The sequence below is a fragment of the Emydura macquarii genome, unplaced genomic scaffold (genome assembly GCF_026122565.2).
Source record: "Emydura macquarii macquarii isolate MOO-44397 ecotype Brisbane River unplaced genomic scaffold, CSIRO-AGI_Emac_v2 contig_75, whole genome shotgun sequence".
In the NCBI taxonomy this organism is placed as follows: domain Eukaryota; kingdom Metazoa; phylum Chordata; order Testudines; family Chelidae; genus Emydura; species Emydura macquarii.
Window position 1 is genome coordinate 7,099,016 of NW_027130212.1, and position 17,673 is coordinate 7,116,688.

Sequence of the window (17,673 nt, forward strand, 5' to 3'; positions counted from 1 at the left end):
CAAGCAGTACTCCAGGACCCAGAGCCTCACTCTGAGGTATTTTCATAATGTCACAGAGTTTTGTTATAATCCTTGCTAGCTGGCACCATTTGGCACATGCTTCCCTGCAGGCTATTTCTAATCCCATTACTGTGGAAGTGACTCAGTTTGTAGCCTTTTTAGCACATTTGAGGGAACATCTGAGAGACACTTTGGTCTCCATCAGAAATGTCTGCATTTATCTACCGTTTCCAGCTGTGTTTTGCTCAAATCCAGTGAGGAAAATTCAATTTTAAAGGTAAAGGGAGATAAAGCAAATTAAACATGTCCACCTTGATAATTAGGAATGCAATAGCTGAGGGAAAGCTATTCCATAGTTTTCAAACGTTAGTGTAGATTTTGTTTTAATCCATGAAATTTGTTTTTAAATCTAGCATTTAAAAAGAAATCTAATGGATTCTGTTAAAACTCCAAAAGCCCCTTGCAATATTAACTCCACATTTTGTTGAAAGTTATAATTGATGTATCCTTGTCACTGTTTATAATGTTTTTTTACAAATATTAGGTCACTTCAGTATTTATTTAAATTAATTAGAGAGAGAAATTGAAATCCCAAAACGTTCCCAAACTCTAGGGAAGTGTGTATTAGGATCCAAACTTTGTAGGTTGGGCCCATCTCTAATTTTAGAGCATGAGATTTTATCAGTCTAAGATAACTAATAAAAAGCAGTCTGTATTTTTATGGTCTTGCTGTTCACACCCAACCAATGGAATAATTAGAGTCCAACAGGAGAATTATTCAGTTTTTTGTTCACCTCACTTTCATTCCTGTGTGTCAGTGGATCACACTATATTTTTAATTCCTGATTATATTTACTCTGTAAAATGGTGCTGTGTGAAGGATAGAAATACAAGGGCAAACAAACTACAAATCACACGGATATTCTTAAATCCTTAGAATCAAGGATGGGTCACAGATCCAGTCAAAGAAGTAGAGGATTACAGCATCACCTGTGCAGGGACAGGGCTTCTTAGAAATGCCAGTCTGCTGTGGAAAGGTGGCACTTCAAATATGGGTGCCGGGAACATGATGCAGCACTGGGGTTATGGGAGAGGAAGATTGTTGGAGAAGGAGGGTTTTCTGAACTTTAACTCACCTGTAGCTATTGTGAATCAAACCCTGCAGGGTCTGTATTGTTTAACCCACACATCCAGAAGCCTCTTCTTTCTGTGCTACAAACTTATTGCAAAATCCATATCAGGGCTTGTGTGTCTTTACTCCTGAACAAAAGAGCACAATGTTCCAAGTTTCTTTTCATAGCATAGAGTAAGAGAAGTGCCTCATGACAGACTGCCCATGTTGATCAATATTCTGCTGCATTTAGCACTAAAAGCTGTCTGTCATATCATGTGCTAACAATGCATAGCATATTCAGATGGATGACAAGAAGTGACCCTCTATCCCTTCCGTCCCACGCCACACACAGTCCGTTACTTCAAAGAACAGAATCTCAATTGCTTGTTGGTGTTCACTGGAAATCACTGAGCAGTACATGCTTTCTTTTGGCAATAGGGTTTTAGAGAGATCCCATATAAGTACATGCGTTTGGGACATGATCCCCATACTGCACTAGGACTCAGTTGTACACTAATGAGTAACATGGGAAATCAAAGCTGTGCAGGCCTTTTATTTGCATTGACTCCATAAATGACTTGATAATAAAAACCTTTCTAGAACAAAAATTCCTGATCTACATGGAAAGCCTAATTGTAACTAATGTATACTAGGAGAGACATTGTTCCAGAACAGTTAAACCTAGTGCAAACATGACACAGAGGAGTCTGGCAAATTAAGTTTATAGTATTAGCCTGATTTGCAGCACTTTTTAACAGAGTAAGCACAAGTTTTCACTCATTCAAGTAGGGCTAATCACTGCAGATTTATGCTTGTTTTTTGGTGCTATAGCATTTTCCAGGAAATGACAGCAGCAGCACTCCGAAATGGATTCAAATTACAGAATTCTAGTAGTGTCCAAAATAGTATTACCAGTCAGCACATTGTTCTTTATTGTGCTTCACTTCACAGACACTTCCAAAAGCCTTCTTTGCAAACACTTGGTCTTAGAAAATTGATATCTATGGTAACTTACAACACAGGGATCATTGCATCCACAATTGGAATGCAGCACTTCCTGAGCTAAACACAACATATTGTTTAACAGTCCACAGTAACTACATATTACAGTGTGTGTCACAGAATGAAAAAAATGGTATTGAGCTGAAACATTTGGGGGAGTTTAGGCAGGCAGAATGAAATCTTTCCCATCGAAGTACAGACCTGGCTTATCCCTGTTTAGCTTTTATTTGTGGCTATTAATTATATCACACCTATCATGGTAATCGCATGTATAAGCATGATATCTAATGGCATCAGGGCACGAAGTTATGTGGCTGCAGATTCACATATATAATCAGTTTAAATCTTAGGAGGACAATTATCTTTTAAGTCTCTGTATATTATCCTTAAAAAGACTAGACAGTTCAAATTTGTGAATAAAACACAAAAGGGATATTGGAGGTTCAAATGGGAGGAGAGAGAAGTGGTACATAATGCTCAAGAAATATTGTACACTAATGTAAATAGACTTTTTTGAGTTAATTGGGCGTTTTACACATAACTGGTTTAACACCAGGGCTGTTTTTTATTTCTACTGCTCTGTCTCTTTAAGGCTTAGACCTCAATTGAGGGGACGGCAGCACATAGATCTGGTGAGGAAAATATGGTCACAATAAGGATTTGAGCTTCTTGCAGGTAATTCAACAGTGGAGTGTAAGCTAAGTTGTTACAAACATTTCACTAAAATGTTCCTGGTTTACACGTCCCTGTTGTCTAGCAGTGTAACAGGTTACACGCCTAATAAGGATCACATGATCCTATTCTCAGCATGGCACCCAATCACCACATCCGTTCTTTCCTCAGGATAGCTCCTCCTCATGGTTTTTTGGGTGGTAGATGAAGGGTTTGCCAGTAATTAGTAGGAAATTTTCTGGGGGGAAAAAGTGTGGATTCTTTCATTGGAAAATGCTGATTTGCTGAAATCTAAACATTTTTTGGGAATGTTGTAGCTATTTCAACAAAACTTCCAATGGAAATCTGCCTCATTTCCTGCCAGCACACCCACCTGTCTCACTAGGCTCTACAGCTTCCCAGCAGCCTGCCTGGATGGCTTCCAGGGGCCAAGCTCCATGGGATCCCTGTGGGTGCAAACTAAAAGGTTCCTAGTTCGCATTAACATAGTCCTCTCCAAACAGGACTACATTCATGTGAAGCAGGACTCTTTTCATTCACTTCCACAGTGTCTACATGCGGGAGTAATAGTGCAGCACTTTGGCGTGCACAGCTACTCACATCCCTGTAGTCCAAACCGCAGGGCCATGTCCTCAATTGTTTTGTCACACAATCTCAGAAAAAAATGTGCAACGTGGGTGCCAAGACTCCTGCCCAACTGATCAGGGATTAAAAATTGTTCCTATCTGATGCAAGTTTGGTAGGCCCTATGGGTATCACTGCACAGCAATCCCAGGTGTGATTGCAGCACGGGTAGACATATGCTAGTTTTACCCACAATACCTTAGCTCCAACTATCACTGTAGATGTAGCAGCATGGGATTTAGCACAGAAGTATAAGCATTTGAGACCCTCAATACATATGTTGCTAGCCCATGCCACCATGTCTACACTGCTATTTGAATATTTTCCCAAATATGAGAGGGTGTTCACCCCCACTGGCTAGGAAAGGGTTAATATCTATTGAGATGAGTCACAGCTGAGAGGAATCAGGTGGTTAAGTAACCCCCTAACAGTGAGGGACCTCCGCTGTGGAGGAAGTTGCTGGGCTGGATGTATAAAGAATGGAAACTGGAAGCAGAAATTGCTGGGAAAGTTTGTAATCACACCCCAGGAGAAAGAAGGAGTGTTTGGCGGCTCTCTTCAGTTTGCCCCCCCGAAGCAGAGGGAATTGAGAGGCTTGTGAACACAGAAAGTGGGGAGAGCCAGCAAGGTACAAAAGGCAATAATAGTTAGAAGGGAAGAGACCTTGGCTACGGACTAGAGAGTCCCTGAGTCAGAATGCAGAGGAGGGGGTGTGTTGGGGTTCCCCTGAGGATGTGCGGTATTAAGTGAGGAGACTGCTGAAGACTGAGAAAGTGGCAGTGAGGCAATGATTGAGAAGAATGCCCAAGATGGCTGAAAACATGAATAACCACCTGTCTGGAAGGCTGAATCATGAAGAGGTGGCTGTGGATAGAGAGAAAGAGAAACTGCATGCAACCATGACCCTGGTGAAGCTAATCCCTACCTAGAAGGACTAGGAGGAGGTGCACCTGCGGTGAGTAGCGCACCCTGTCACACGAGGCTGTAATCACACCTTAAATGAAAGGACTTTGGTGAATCTGAGTTCCAGCTCCCAACTCGCAGTATAAGCTCTTTAAGGCAGGGCCTGTCTCTTACTATATATTTTCAGTGCCCCCAATGGGGACTTGATCTCAGTGGGGACCCCTAATAAGAGCTTTAGTATTGGGGACCAAAACTGCCTCACTATACATTTTGTGAGAGATTCAATGCTGTGTCTCATCTTTAAGAGTGAGCTGCATGAGGTGAAAAATCAAAGGACTGATTAAATAGATATATTTAAAAATTTGTGTGTGTCTACAAATAATTAATGCTCTCTGAGCTAATTCATGGGTTTTGTGATCTGATTTGATTTCTGAACTCCTGTAATTGGCAATACAGTAGTAATGCTAGTGTTAGTTTTGAAAGAGGCATTCTATTCTTAACCCCCTATTTTTCCCTCCCTTAACTTTTCTAAAATGTGAGTGTCATTCCTCATGCTTAGCTAAGCTTGTACCCAAGGGGGGTGGTTTTTTGTTATCCTGATATTTAGTTTTCCCATGTACATACAAAGTGCTCTTATTGCTACTGCCTATTTTATATCTGGTTTGTGGATACATTAAGGCATTTAGTGTAATATTAGGCAATGGAGTTAGTGGATACTCCCCTGCCATGTGACATGAGTTTTAATCTCTGTCACCCTGATACACATCATATGACTGGGGCCAGGAAACAGTCTCTCTTTCTTTTTCTTTTCTTTTTTTTTTAAAACTATCATGCCTCTGTGTCACACCTTGATGGGAGTGTGGTAAAAGAAATCTGAATCTCTTAAAGAATGAACCAAATGCAGCCTCTCAAATCCCTCATTCTTGAAGGGAACCTAGCAGAAAACTGGAAAAGGTGTCTGAGGGGCTTCCAAATTCCCCGTGGAAGCAGGTGGCAATGTAGAGAAATTGACGAGGTAAAATGTTTGCCACTTCTGTACGTGGCACAAGTCTAGAGGCATTCAGGTTCTACAAAATGGTATATGAGGATCATCAAGGGGACTGACAACAACCCAATAAATAAATAAAATTAAAACCACTCTGGTACATGAAAGAAGGGCACTCACAAAACACACAATCTTGCAAGCTACTGGCTGTCTAGTTTGAGCAGTATGTTACCGAATAAAGCTGAACAAAGTGTACTTGTCCAGTTAACAGATGGACTATCTGGGGACAGAATTAGGGTGTGTCTACATGATAGGGTAATGGGCTTTATGGGGTGTGATTTCTAAAATATACTAATGTGTGTTAACTTGTCTGTGTAGACCCTACTGCTGCTTGTTAAAAATTCACTCATGCACTAATCCCTATAATGAGCTTTATATAAGAATGCCACTAATGATGCATTACACATTGTTTTGAGATTAAGCCTAACAAACAAGATAACTACTAAAAGAGAAATGTTCACAGCTTCTAAAAAGGAAAATGTATCAAGCTTAAAGATGCTGTCAGTACTATGTGCTCTCTAACTTTGTTTAGAATGTTTAGTCAAATTTTTCTGTTTAAATGCAGAAATGCTTTCTTTTTTTCACATTGCTTTTTAAAGACACCTTATCATAAAAATTAAGAATGTGAGGTAAAAGTGGTTGCAATAAAAGCTTGTGAATCTGATTTAACATCAGCTGATTCTTTCTAGAAGAGTATGAAATAGAAACTAGGTTATTGGGAAAAGGTGCAAAGAAAATATCAGCTATGAATATGGTAATGAGTGCTGCTATTTATAGAGCATAAAAAAGGTGTCACAGTAAATCTAGAGATCATTCCGGTTTAAGGTGGTTTGCTGAAAGCAGGCATGCTCTAGTGCCTATAACATTAGCAGCAGTGAGAAGGGAGAAATATTCAAACTCTGCCTCAATGACAAAACCCTACCCTTTATGAAAGCTTATTTCACTTCATAGCTTGCTAACAAGCTGTTTTCACTGTACTTTCTCTCATTTGCTTCTCCTTTTAAATTTCTCCCCAAATAAGTTTCCTTGAACACTCTGGCTTTGGTTTCTGTAGTGATACCTTCTCACTCACTGAAAAGCAGTGGACACCCATAAAATGAAGCCTGGTGTCCCCCGTTCATCTACTCTATCCCCATACCAAAGAGACTTCCTGGAGAAAGATGATCGAAAGCAATGGTTTAAGAATCCCTGAACGTCAATATTTAAAAACAGTAATTCCCAGGACATACACATGTTGACGTGTAATGTACAAAGAGAGAAACTGTGTGCAGAATACATGTCAACATTGCATATGTTACACTCAGAGGACATAGGTGTAAGAATTTTTAGAGTATTGGAGCATATGCAAGATTAATAGTTACCTGAATAAATAATTTTAGTTTGAGACAACAGCAGGTGAATTAGCCTAGTTGCTTTTAACCCCTTCTGTGAATACACAGAAAGGCTTTCAAAATGCTTATTGGCTAATTTCAGCAGGGGAAGCCTGGGGCTGCCATTACCATAAGATGCGTCACTGTGGTAGATAACAAAAACGAAGATTGTTCTGTAGCACTTTAAAGACTAACAAATTTAATTACAGCCCACGAAAGCTAAGCCTGCAGAAATTAAATTTGTTAGTCTTTAAAGTGCTACAGAACTCTCGTTGTTTTTGCTGTATACAGACTAACACTGCTACCCCTCTGGAACTTTTCAATGTGGTAGATAGTTTTCTCCACCTGAGTTCAGATTTGTCACATTACAATAATGCAACATCACACATGCATTCAGGGATCAATATGGGACAGTTTTGCCATTGACTTAGAGGGATGCAAGATAGGGCTCTCAAAACTAAATGTGTGTGTGTGTGTGAATACGTTACATAGAAAATATTTTCTAGATCTAAAATATAACTTAGAACATCAGAAAAACAGAAAAGGATTGCATAGTGAAATAGCAGATTTTGCTTCAAGGGAAGAGGTGATAGATGGTAGTTAGGGAGAAATTGTTGTGAAAAGGCAGTTGTATACTTTCAAGGGGGTGTACCTTTTAGGATCCTCTTGATGATGATGCTTAATGAATGTTGTAGTCAAACTGGACTGTCCGTTACACTCATGCAACTGTACTGCGTAAGGACCAGATCAAGCAAAGACTTGAGCTCCTACTAACAATTGCTGAAGGTAGTTGAAAGAACTTGGCTCCTTTATCAAAGACATTTAGCAATTCATAGGTTTGGCACCTTAATACGTTTCTCCGTTATCTTAGTTTATTGAAAAATATATCCCCAATTAGTCAAATATGGTGATGACTATGTAAAATGATAGCGTATCCCTTTAATTAATAATTAATCCTTATATACAGTAGATCCTCAGTTATAAACTGACCAGTCAACCACACACCTAATTGGGAACTGGAAGTATGCAATCAGGCAACAGCAGAGACCAAAAAAAAAAGCAAAAACAGTACAGTACTGTGTTAAAATTGAACTTTTAATAAATAAAGGGAAAGCATCATTTTTCTTCTGCATAGTAAAGTTTCAAAGCTATATTAGGTCATTGTAGAGTTGAACACTTTTGAAAGAACCATAATGTTTTATTCAGAGTTACAAACATTTGAGTTATGAACAACCTCCGTTCCTGAGGGGTTTGTAACTCTGAGGTTCTACTGTAGTGCTTTTCATCAGATGTCAAAGCACTTTACAAAGGAGTTAAGTATCATTATTTCCATTTTGCACATTGGGGAAACTGAGGCCCAAAGGCAAAGAGATATGCCAACCAGCAGATAAATGGTAGAGCTGAGAATAGAACCTAGATATCTTGAGCCCCAGTCAAGTAGTCTATCCATTCAGAAATGCTACCTCACCTATTTGGTTTTAATATAATGCAGTGCTAAGTTTGTGTGTTAAACCACTCTCAACTTTTGACTTTATACCAGCAATCCCAAAGTACTAGTCATTCAGAAATTATGGAAGTCAAGCACTCAGACAGTAAATGGAATCCCCTCCCTTCTGTCACCACACCTCAGTGGGTCACAGGTGAGAATACCAAATTCAGGCCAAGCGGCTGAGAAATAGGGCAGACTCACCCCAAACTAGTGATTCTATCATTAGATTATACCAAGCCAGAAACAAATATGAACTTCTCTCTTCCCACACTGGTTAACAAGGAGTGCAAAATGCAGTCTCCTTAGGCATTCCAGGCCTTGTCTTACCACCCAGACACTGAACTCTGATGAGTGGTTACTGAAAACCAGTTTCATGAAATAAGGTACTTCTAATCCCAAGAGATCCGCCACTTAGCCAAATCAATATAACTCAGATTTTGCCAAATAATCACGTTGATGCCAGTTCTTTAGTAACTAAAATCTAAACGTTTAATAATAAAATGCAAGGAGAGAGTTCATAATTTTTAATAGATCATATGTACAAATAATTGCAAAGTCCTTATGTGTAGCACGGATGGAATAAACTGCTGGCTTGTAAAGTCTCCCTGGTAATTTCCAAAGGATTGGAAGGTCCTCAGTCCATAGTTCAATATGCTCCTTTTAGTTGTAAATCCACTGTCCAGAGAATCAGGGCAGGAAAGAGGTAAAAGGTGGGTATCTGAGGGGTCCTTTATAGCCTCTGCCATGTGCCTGAAAATTTACTGTCTTAAACAAAGCTCACAGCCCAGGAGCATGGAAAATTAGTGGTCCAAGATGGATAACAGGGTCACATGAGCATATCATATGTCCTTATGTGCTTTGACTTACAGGGGCAGCCATTGTCCATGTTCTTGCTGAGGCATCCACAGGAAGAGCTATCTGGATGGAATGAGTTTCTTCTTTGGCCCACTGTGAGAGCTAAGTGTCCCTGATGGGCCATCAATACATACATGTCTCGCCTTAATGTAAATTTTACTTGGCGGGGGGGGGGGGTGTTACCCAGAAATACAACACATGTAAGATACCAGTGCATAGCTAATATTCATAATTTCAGATACAAAGATGATACCTGCATATAAACAGGAATATCCTACTTAGCAAACCCTAACTTTTCCAGTGACGCCTTACATGACTGACTTTGTTCAAGATTTGTTGCAATTGTATAACAGCAACAATTATATGAATGGTCATATTCAATATGCAGCATCACACCTTCAAATACTCATTGAATGGGAATAGTGATGTTCAAAATACTGACTCTCTTTATAGCAGGTAAATCAAGCACTCCTGTCAAGTTGAAGAATCTGACTTCAGGTATAAAAGAGTTAAAAGGGACTTTAAAAAAAAAAAAGTCTGAAAGCAAACACACAATGATAATGACAAGTACTTATGCAAATGAACTGTTAATGCTCATCCAGCCAGAGGTGATTAATTCTTCTTTTGGGTAGCAGGAGATTTCACCCAGCAGGAGCTATTTGGGAGCTAGTAAAAGGCAAAGGCTTAAATAACTTCCTTATGACTTGAGGGGTTACCAGTACTTCTGCTGTAGTTGTCAGACATCTCTATTATCCCTGAGGAGGTCACAGCTTCAGTCACCAGGCAAGTCTTATAACCTGTATGGGCTTTTAAGGTGAATAAGAGCACAGGAATCTCTGAGTGATACGTTGGCATTAAATAGATTGAAATAATGAGAGGACCTAAGGGATCCTCTGGTGTAAAAATACTTAATTAGCTAAACTAGAACCAGGAAGGAAAAAAAAAAAAAAAAAAGGAAACCTAGCTCCTACTAAGTCCTACAGACAGCCTCCTGAATTAGATTGTATTTTATATGCATTATAATTGTATACACGTTATCAAGCATCTTTATAATTTTATTTTAAAAAAAAATAGACAAACAAACAAAAATATACTAAAGCAGTAATAGAATTTAGGCCTAATAAAGGAAAAGGAGAAAAAGGTAAGTGGCTGTTCCTAAATCTTCAGGCACAGTGTCATCTTTCCCCAAACTGCAGAATGGAGGAATCAGACACTGAGATCACTTTTAAACTCTAAAGCAGCAATAGCTCCTCCTACAGTCACAACACTTGATTACTTACAGAATATGTAATTTTTGTTAAAGTGAATGCCATTGGAAGATAATACAAGCAGAAGATGTCACTCACCTTTTCCCCAGCTCTCTCTCATGCCTTGAAAAGCTGCTCCTTGCTAGATGAATCTCTGCCAGTGAGACTTCGAGCTATAGAGGGATTAAAGCAGAACTGTGGCTGAGGGGAGCATTAATGTTTGAGGGGGTATTGGGAAATAGGTTTCATATCATGATGAAATGGCTTGACATTTTTTCCACATGTATTCAGCTCCACTCCTAATTTTAAAGGCATTGTAGATTTTTTCCAGACAAATGATTTTCATTACAAGTTTTACACATACAGTAAACTTCAAAGGAAAATGTCACTGAATTTGTACCCAGTTTATACCATTGTGGCTATGATTCTAAAAACAGTTGTATGGGTAAATTATTTGGAGCTTCAACAGCTTCAGGAAAAAGCCAGTAGTTAACAGGTGTTACCAATCACTGCTCAATCTGCTCTTCATAGCTGGAGAGAACAGGATCCAGCTGTTTGAGGTTTTCTGATGCAACATTTATTCTTAATAAACTCCCAGTCTTATGCTTATACTCAATGTTTTATACTTTTTTTTTTTTTTTTTGTGGGCTTGGGGAAATGAATGGATTAGCAGTATCATCCCTCTGAGTCAGTAAGTTAATTAAAGGCTATGAATTATTTAGTGGATAACAAACATGATATAAAATTCCATTTATTGGTATTCCAAGTCAGTTTTTAATTCGGGAAGGTGTACATTAATATATTCTGGTATTATGTAGAAATAGTAATGTTTATAAACCTGTTAGTTCAATTTCAGGTGAAAATATTTCATGTGTTCTGTGCTTTCCTAAATTGTACCCACCGTCTATTTTTTATATATTTCTGTAACATTGAGAAGTTTTATCTAAATATAAACTCTGTAAGGAGTTAGTATCCAGAACTGCAATGCAGTCAAAGTCTAGAGATACTTGAATTGTAAATTAGAACCTGTTCAAATTTTGCAAATTGCCACTGTCTTCACTATTAAAGCAAACCTAGATTCACCTCCCAAATTTTGTGGAATGTGAATTTTGGCAGCCACCTCCACCAAATGTTTTTGTTTGTTCCTCTGCCAAATTCTGGCTGTGATCTTGCAAGCTGTTGTGTGCAGAACCCTTGTGATGCACAAATCCACACTGACTTCAGCAGAGCTCCATGTGGGCTCATGGGACTACTTATTAGAACACCTTGTCTGACATCCATTCAGTATAAAACAAAATTCAGTACTTATTTGCTGACTCTGGCTTGTGCAACACAAAATTGAAAACTAAATTTGTATTACGGACATGTAGAGTAAAAAATATCAAGTTTCAGTGATACTTAGACACTTGATCACTTAAGTACATACACCCTCTCTCCTCCGAACACCTTTGAGGATTTGGGTTTGATTTGGTGTCTATGCCATGGTGCTGCCTTTGGCCAGGTGTGGCATGGCACCTGATTTCTCAGCCTGGTAGGGCTGTTTATCTATTCCTGGTGCCCAAAGGTCTGAAAACCATCTCTGCTCTTATGTCAATCAGGGGGTTGGTAGGGGAACCCAGGCCTGCCCATTCCACTGTGATCCAGCACTTGGCTTCAAACTAGATAAGCTGAATCAGGATTTGCCAAATCTGGCTGTACCTTGAGCTCCTTCCTACCTCCCCTGGGTTTTTGCAGGCTCTTCAGCTTGCTGGTCTGGTAGTCTCTTTCTAGGGTGGTGCCCCTGAGAAGCTCTTCAGCAGCTTGCTGGCTGGAGGTTTCCTTCTCTAGCCTGCTCACTCATCTGGTAGTTGCCCCATTCCTCTGCTTCCAGTCCTTTGGCAGCCTCACAGTGGCTAGGAGGGTAAATCAGCAATGGCCTGCAGTGCCTGTTAACCCTTTGGTTGTTGGGCTGGTGTAGGGTACATGCTCCTCATGACAAGGTGCCTAGCTTGTCTTGGTTTCAAGGGCTATTAGGTACCTAAATAGCTTTTCACACCTGGAGCCTTCAGTTACTTCTGAAAATATAACACTCTTAATTCACTGAGGTCCTTTTGAAAATTGTATCCTTGAATTTGAGGATTAAAAGAGGCCAGATGTTCGTTATTCTGTTCCAACAATTACTCTTCAATAGGGCTACAGTTATTTTGACTGTGGCTTACATTGCCTACAGTGACCGCTTTTTGGTTGCCCAAATTGAGACATCTTGAAGAGGCAGGCTTTTCAGAAAGACTTAAGCCCAGCCCTCTGAACATTGAGCCTCTCCAGGGTGCCTCAAGCTGGGCACCTGAAATCACTAGTCACTTCTGAAAACATAAGCTTGCTATACCCAAGAATTTTCATGATGCCAAAATGGTTTGAGGTTCTTGGGGTGGAGAGGTGAGTTCCAGAAGCTGGCTGGCCTTTTAAGGCAAGTCAGGCTCAGTGCTTGACTACTCTTAACAGTGCTACAGGTGCACAGCTGTAGCACTTAGTGAAGACACTACCTAAGCTGACTGGAGAGCTTCTCCCATTGGTTTCTGTACTCTGTACTCCCTGAGAGAGAGTAGATATGTTGGCAGGAGAAGACCTCCTGTCGACCTAGCACAGTCTACGCCAGGAGATAGGTTGGTATAAGTGTGGTGCATAGAGATATGGATTTTCTACACCCCTGACCAATGTAGTTATATGGACATAAGTTTGTAATGTAGACCAGAGCTCAGATTTGCCTGTGACCTGGTAGCTATTCCCCAGCTGAACATGTTATGGAGATTTAATTATAGTTGACTGGAAGGATGAGAGTTTACAACACAGAGTGGAGAACTCAGAAGGCAGGAAGTTTTTCTCTCTGGCAAGGGCCTGCCAAAGGCTGGAGAGGGGGGGAAAGGCAGCCTGGAATGGAATGGGGCAAGAGTTTGGAGAACAGCTTCGTGTTAAGCTGTTGCTGCATGAAGGAACATGTAGCCTTTCAGAAAGAAGGAAGCCCTAGGGAGAGTGGAGACACAAGCCCAACCAGTGGTGGGCCCTAAGAGGGTCCGGGAGGATCCCCAAAGGGAAGGTACATGAATGCAGAAAAGACTATGGTAATCACAGATTAGGAGGACAGTATTTTTGAATAACTGTTAGAGGGAAACCGAGGACTGAGCCCAGGAAAAACCACTCTGGTCCTGAAGAGCCATGGGTAAGGGAAAGGGAGTGGAATGAATAAACCAGCAATAGAATTATGTGACATGCTAGAATGTGTTTGTGAGGTAATAACCAGGGAACCATGGAGCCTTTCTGATGAGGGGGGCTGTGGGTGTGTGCTTTGGTCTGCAGAGAATGACCTGGACAGCCTGACATCCTACAGGGGGGTTTGAAAGTAGTTTGATAGGGTATGCTCTAACAAGAGCTCTTTGTGTGGATTTAACAGACCTTTGAAGGATTTTGTATAATTTGTATCTTGGTTGTGTTGTACTTGATAGGAGGAGGTGATATGTTTCCCTCCATGACTAATAATTGAATTCCTAAGTGGATAAATTACTCATAATTTATCCATCCACTTAAGAATTGAAATGGGGGCGGGGGAGTACATCTTCCTATTATCCTCAAATATTTATAGCTCTGATGCATCCTTTTCAGGATAGGCTTGATACTGATTTCTGTTGCTTAAGTGCATTAATTCTCATTGAGTTCTATTCTTCACTCTTTCCCATCTTCTCCAGCTGTAGAATAATTATTTGAGTGACAATAAGTAATGGTTCAGGACTATGGTATTTAAGGGTGTTTTGCTTAGCTGTGATTTTAGTTTTCTGTTCTCTACTTGAGCTCAATGCTCATTTCTATAGGACAGTTTACATTTAGCTGTTTGACCCCTGGATTCTATTTACTTTTGACACCTTTTGTTATAAAACATTTAAAAAAAATAAGTTCCCATATTGTTTAATGCTTAACAATTCATATATAAGCCTTTTTGTGCTAAACCTTATTTCATGTTTGCTGTAGCATCTTATAGTTGCTCTTCTGGCTCTGCTATAGTCTGGTTAGCAGTGTACAGATGCTGAGAGTTAGGCTTTATGGGCCCCATTATTGTATTGTTACACTGATGTAACTCCTGGGAAACACCAGTGGTACTGGGTCATTCATGTAAGTGTTGTGGTTTTTAAGATTCCAAGCCCAGTATTTGGAACTGTGTTTTGCTATAATAGGTTTGTCATTCTTGTTTCAGCCAATAGCAGGTTCATCACCTGCAACTGAAGCAGAAATTGGTGCATTGTGCCAGCTTCATGCCTATTGTAATTCTATTGAATTTAATGGAGTTACACCAGTAATATCAGCCTTGAAACATAAATCAGATTACCTGTTATATGCAAAAGCTACCTTAAGATCTGCACAAATTTTAGTTTTCCTATAAGGAATTACCTCATTACCTTGAAACAACAAATCATGTAAAATGACTGCATAACGCAAGGCATTTTCAAACTGTTTTTTTTTTTAAATGGCTATTTCTGCTCAGAGCTCAGCACTTGCAATAAAAAGATACCCACTATGGCACTATAATGGGTCCAAATGATATAATTTAGACGTTTAATTTCTCAGTCATCTATAATCGGGTAGCTTGATGTCTAAATGCTACCACTGGTCACCAGTTTTGTAATCATAACTGATTGCAAGCCTCCAGGCTTTTGCAGATCCCATTCTTAGGCACCAAATGCTCCACATGTGTAGTGCAGGGAGGCTGAGTGCCTAACCGAGGGTTGTGCATTCTGTTAGGGAGCAAGGCACCTAAAGCTGGGCATTGCAATGATGAGTTTAAATGATCTTTTTTGGGGTCTAGCCATAACCTTAAGTGCTGAGGGAGCCTTCATTTCCAATAGGCATAGAGTAGAACATTTTAGAGGTTAAATCCTTTTCTTGATAGACGTACCTAGAAAAAACAGTCAGGACAGAAATGGGAAGTGCCCTGTTAATCTAAAAGCTTTAATTATGCTGATGGCACTGCTATTTTCAGGATCAAGAAGAGCTTTATTAAATGGTGAACATCTTTAGCAAAGAAAGTTTCTGCCAGACTGAGTAATGTTAAGCATTCTGCATTTATAACCTCTTTGCTTCACAAGCAAAGCTGCATTTCACCTTTATGACCTACAAATATAATTCTTTATTTTTTTGTTCCATGAGGATCTACATTATAGTAGGTTAGCAGTGTTAGCTGCACGATAATATGCTCCAAGTATATCCGGAATACATGGATTGACTCTTGGGTCAGTGCAAGCATATTTGACTGTTGGTTTCAGCTGTAGACAGAACCAAATTCTGCTAATGTTTGACCTCATTAAAAATTCATTGACGTAAGAGAGGAAACCTTGGCTTAGAAATTTCTTTTTAACCATAAATGGGAATACCATTTAACTTAATGCCCTACATACTTCTAAGTGGTTTTTTTGTTTGTTTTTTTTTTCCTGCTGTGACCATGTAGCTATCTTTATTAGATAACATGCAGGAAATGACAGTCTGGCTGCAGAGCCTGGAACTGGTGACAGTGCCCATGCATGGAAGATAAGATCCTGGGTTTTCCTATATCTAGTTGTCTTCTTCGGTAACTCTTCCCCCTACTAACTCCTAGACCAGCAGTTGACTGGGCAAGACATATAACTGCACCACTGAGGTTAGTAGAGTTCTGCACGGGTGTAGTCAAATGTGCGACCAAGATTTTACTTTGGATGTTATGTGGGTAATGCAACTTTATAGTCCAGGTTCTCTTAATTATATGGCTTTTGAAACCTCTAAGCAATTGGACTGCATCTTTCATCCAGGCCATTTGTATAAGTTTCCCCCTCTCAACAATCTTCCCTCTCCTTTTCTAGAATAATGCCTTAAAAAACAAAATTCAAGTTCTAGCATCAGGAAGAAAAAATTGTAATGTAAATAACAAGAGCTGCATAACATGAATTTTTTTGTACAAATTACAGATTGATCTGAGATACACAAAGGCAAGTTAGGGCCGAATAAAGCCTTCAAATGGATGTATTCCCTCCCATATCACCTCTCCAGATAAAGTATCTTGGGGAAAATAGATAATTACAATGCCAATTTTTATTAAAATAGCCAAGAATGTTTATGACCTGATAAATGTTCTTGGTTGGAAATTCTCATTTTGATGATCACCCTAAAATGAGTAATAAAGCACTTCTAATAGCAATAAACCATCTTTCTTTGACATTTCATGATAACTGTAACAACAAATAAAGAGGAGACTTCAAAGATTGCTTACTTCAAAAGCTCTAAAGTCCTTTTGAATAAAATCCATGACTTTCGCATAGGTGATGTTGAAAATGTCATGGAATTAAATTAATGATCTGTTTCTCTTGCTTCATATTGTCTGTTTTATTCATAATTTATTCTACAGCACATACTGCATGTTGTTGATTGAAAGAAATATTAAATCCAGCTGAGCTTTAGGCAATTTTTAAAGGAATGAATATAATTATACATGTTAATAGACTTGAATTTGCCTTTTTTAGTCATGTCTGTCGTATAACAGATCACTAAGCTTTGCCTTTTATATCTCTTAATCTTTCACTAGGATATCAGAAATTACCATTTATTTATTTATATATATATATATATATATATATATATATATACATACATACACACACACACCACTTTTTAGTGCTCCTATAATGCTATTTGAGTCAACCATCAAGACTTAGTGTGAATGTGTACTGGACAACATGCTGTATCACTTTGGTGTTGGTTCCATCTGTTTTCTGCGGAAGTCAAGCTTTTTCTACATAGAAAAATGAACCAATTTTATAGCCCCTCTGGTTATGAAGAAACCCTTCTGAATGAGAACTGATGAAGTCTTGAATCTGAAGCAGTAACTTTGGGAGATGAGCTTTGCGTCCATCAATCTGTTAGGTATTAATTCTGAAATCTAATGACAGTGTAGATGTCAGTGTTGACTATTTCACCACTGTTCATTTTAGCAGAAATATTTAGCTACTCCTGGTTTATGGGTACAATTTGTGGTGATTGGCGCTAGAGTAAAATAACTTTGCTCCCTCCCAGTCTGACTCCAGTCAGCCACAAAACAGAACTAAATTTTCAACTATTTTTCTTTTCTAAACCTACCTTTTACCATAATACCACCTGCTGTTTTAGTGGGAGATTGCCTGAGTGATGATCGAAAGACTTAATCCAACATTCCTTTTTAAAGGAACATACTTTCAGGTATAATATGTTTCTGAGTAACTCGTACTAGCATCTGTTATGTGATAGAACCTTGTGTATTCAAATCATTGTCACATGTAATTTGAATATTTCCCGGTAACTCCTATAAAGAAGCGTACACATTG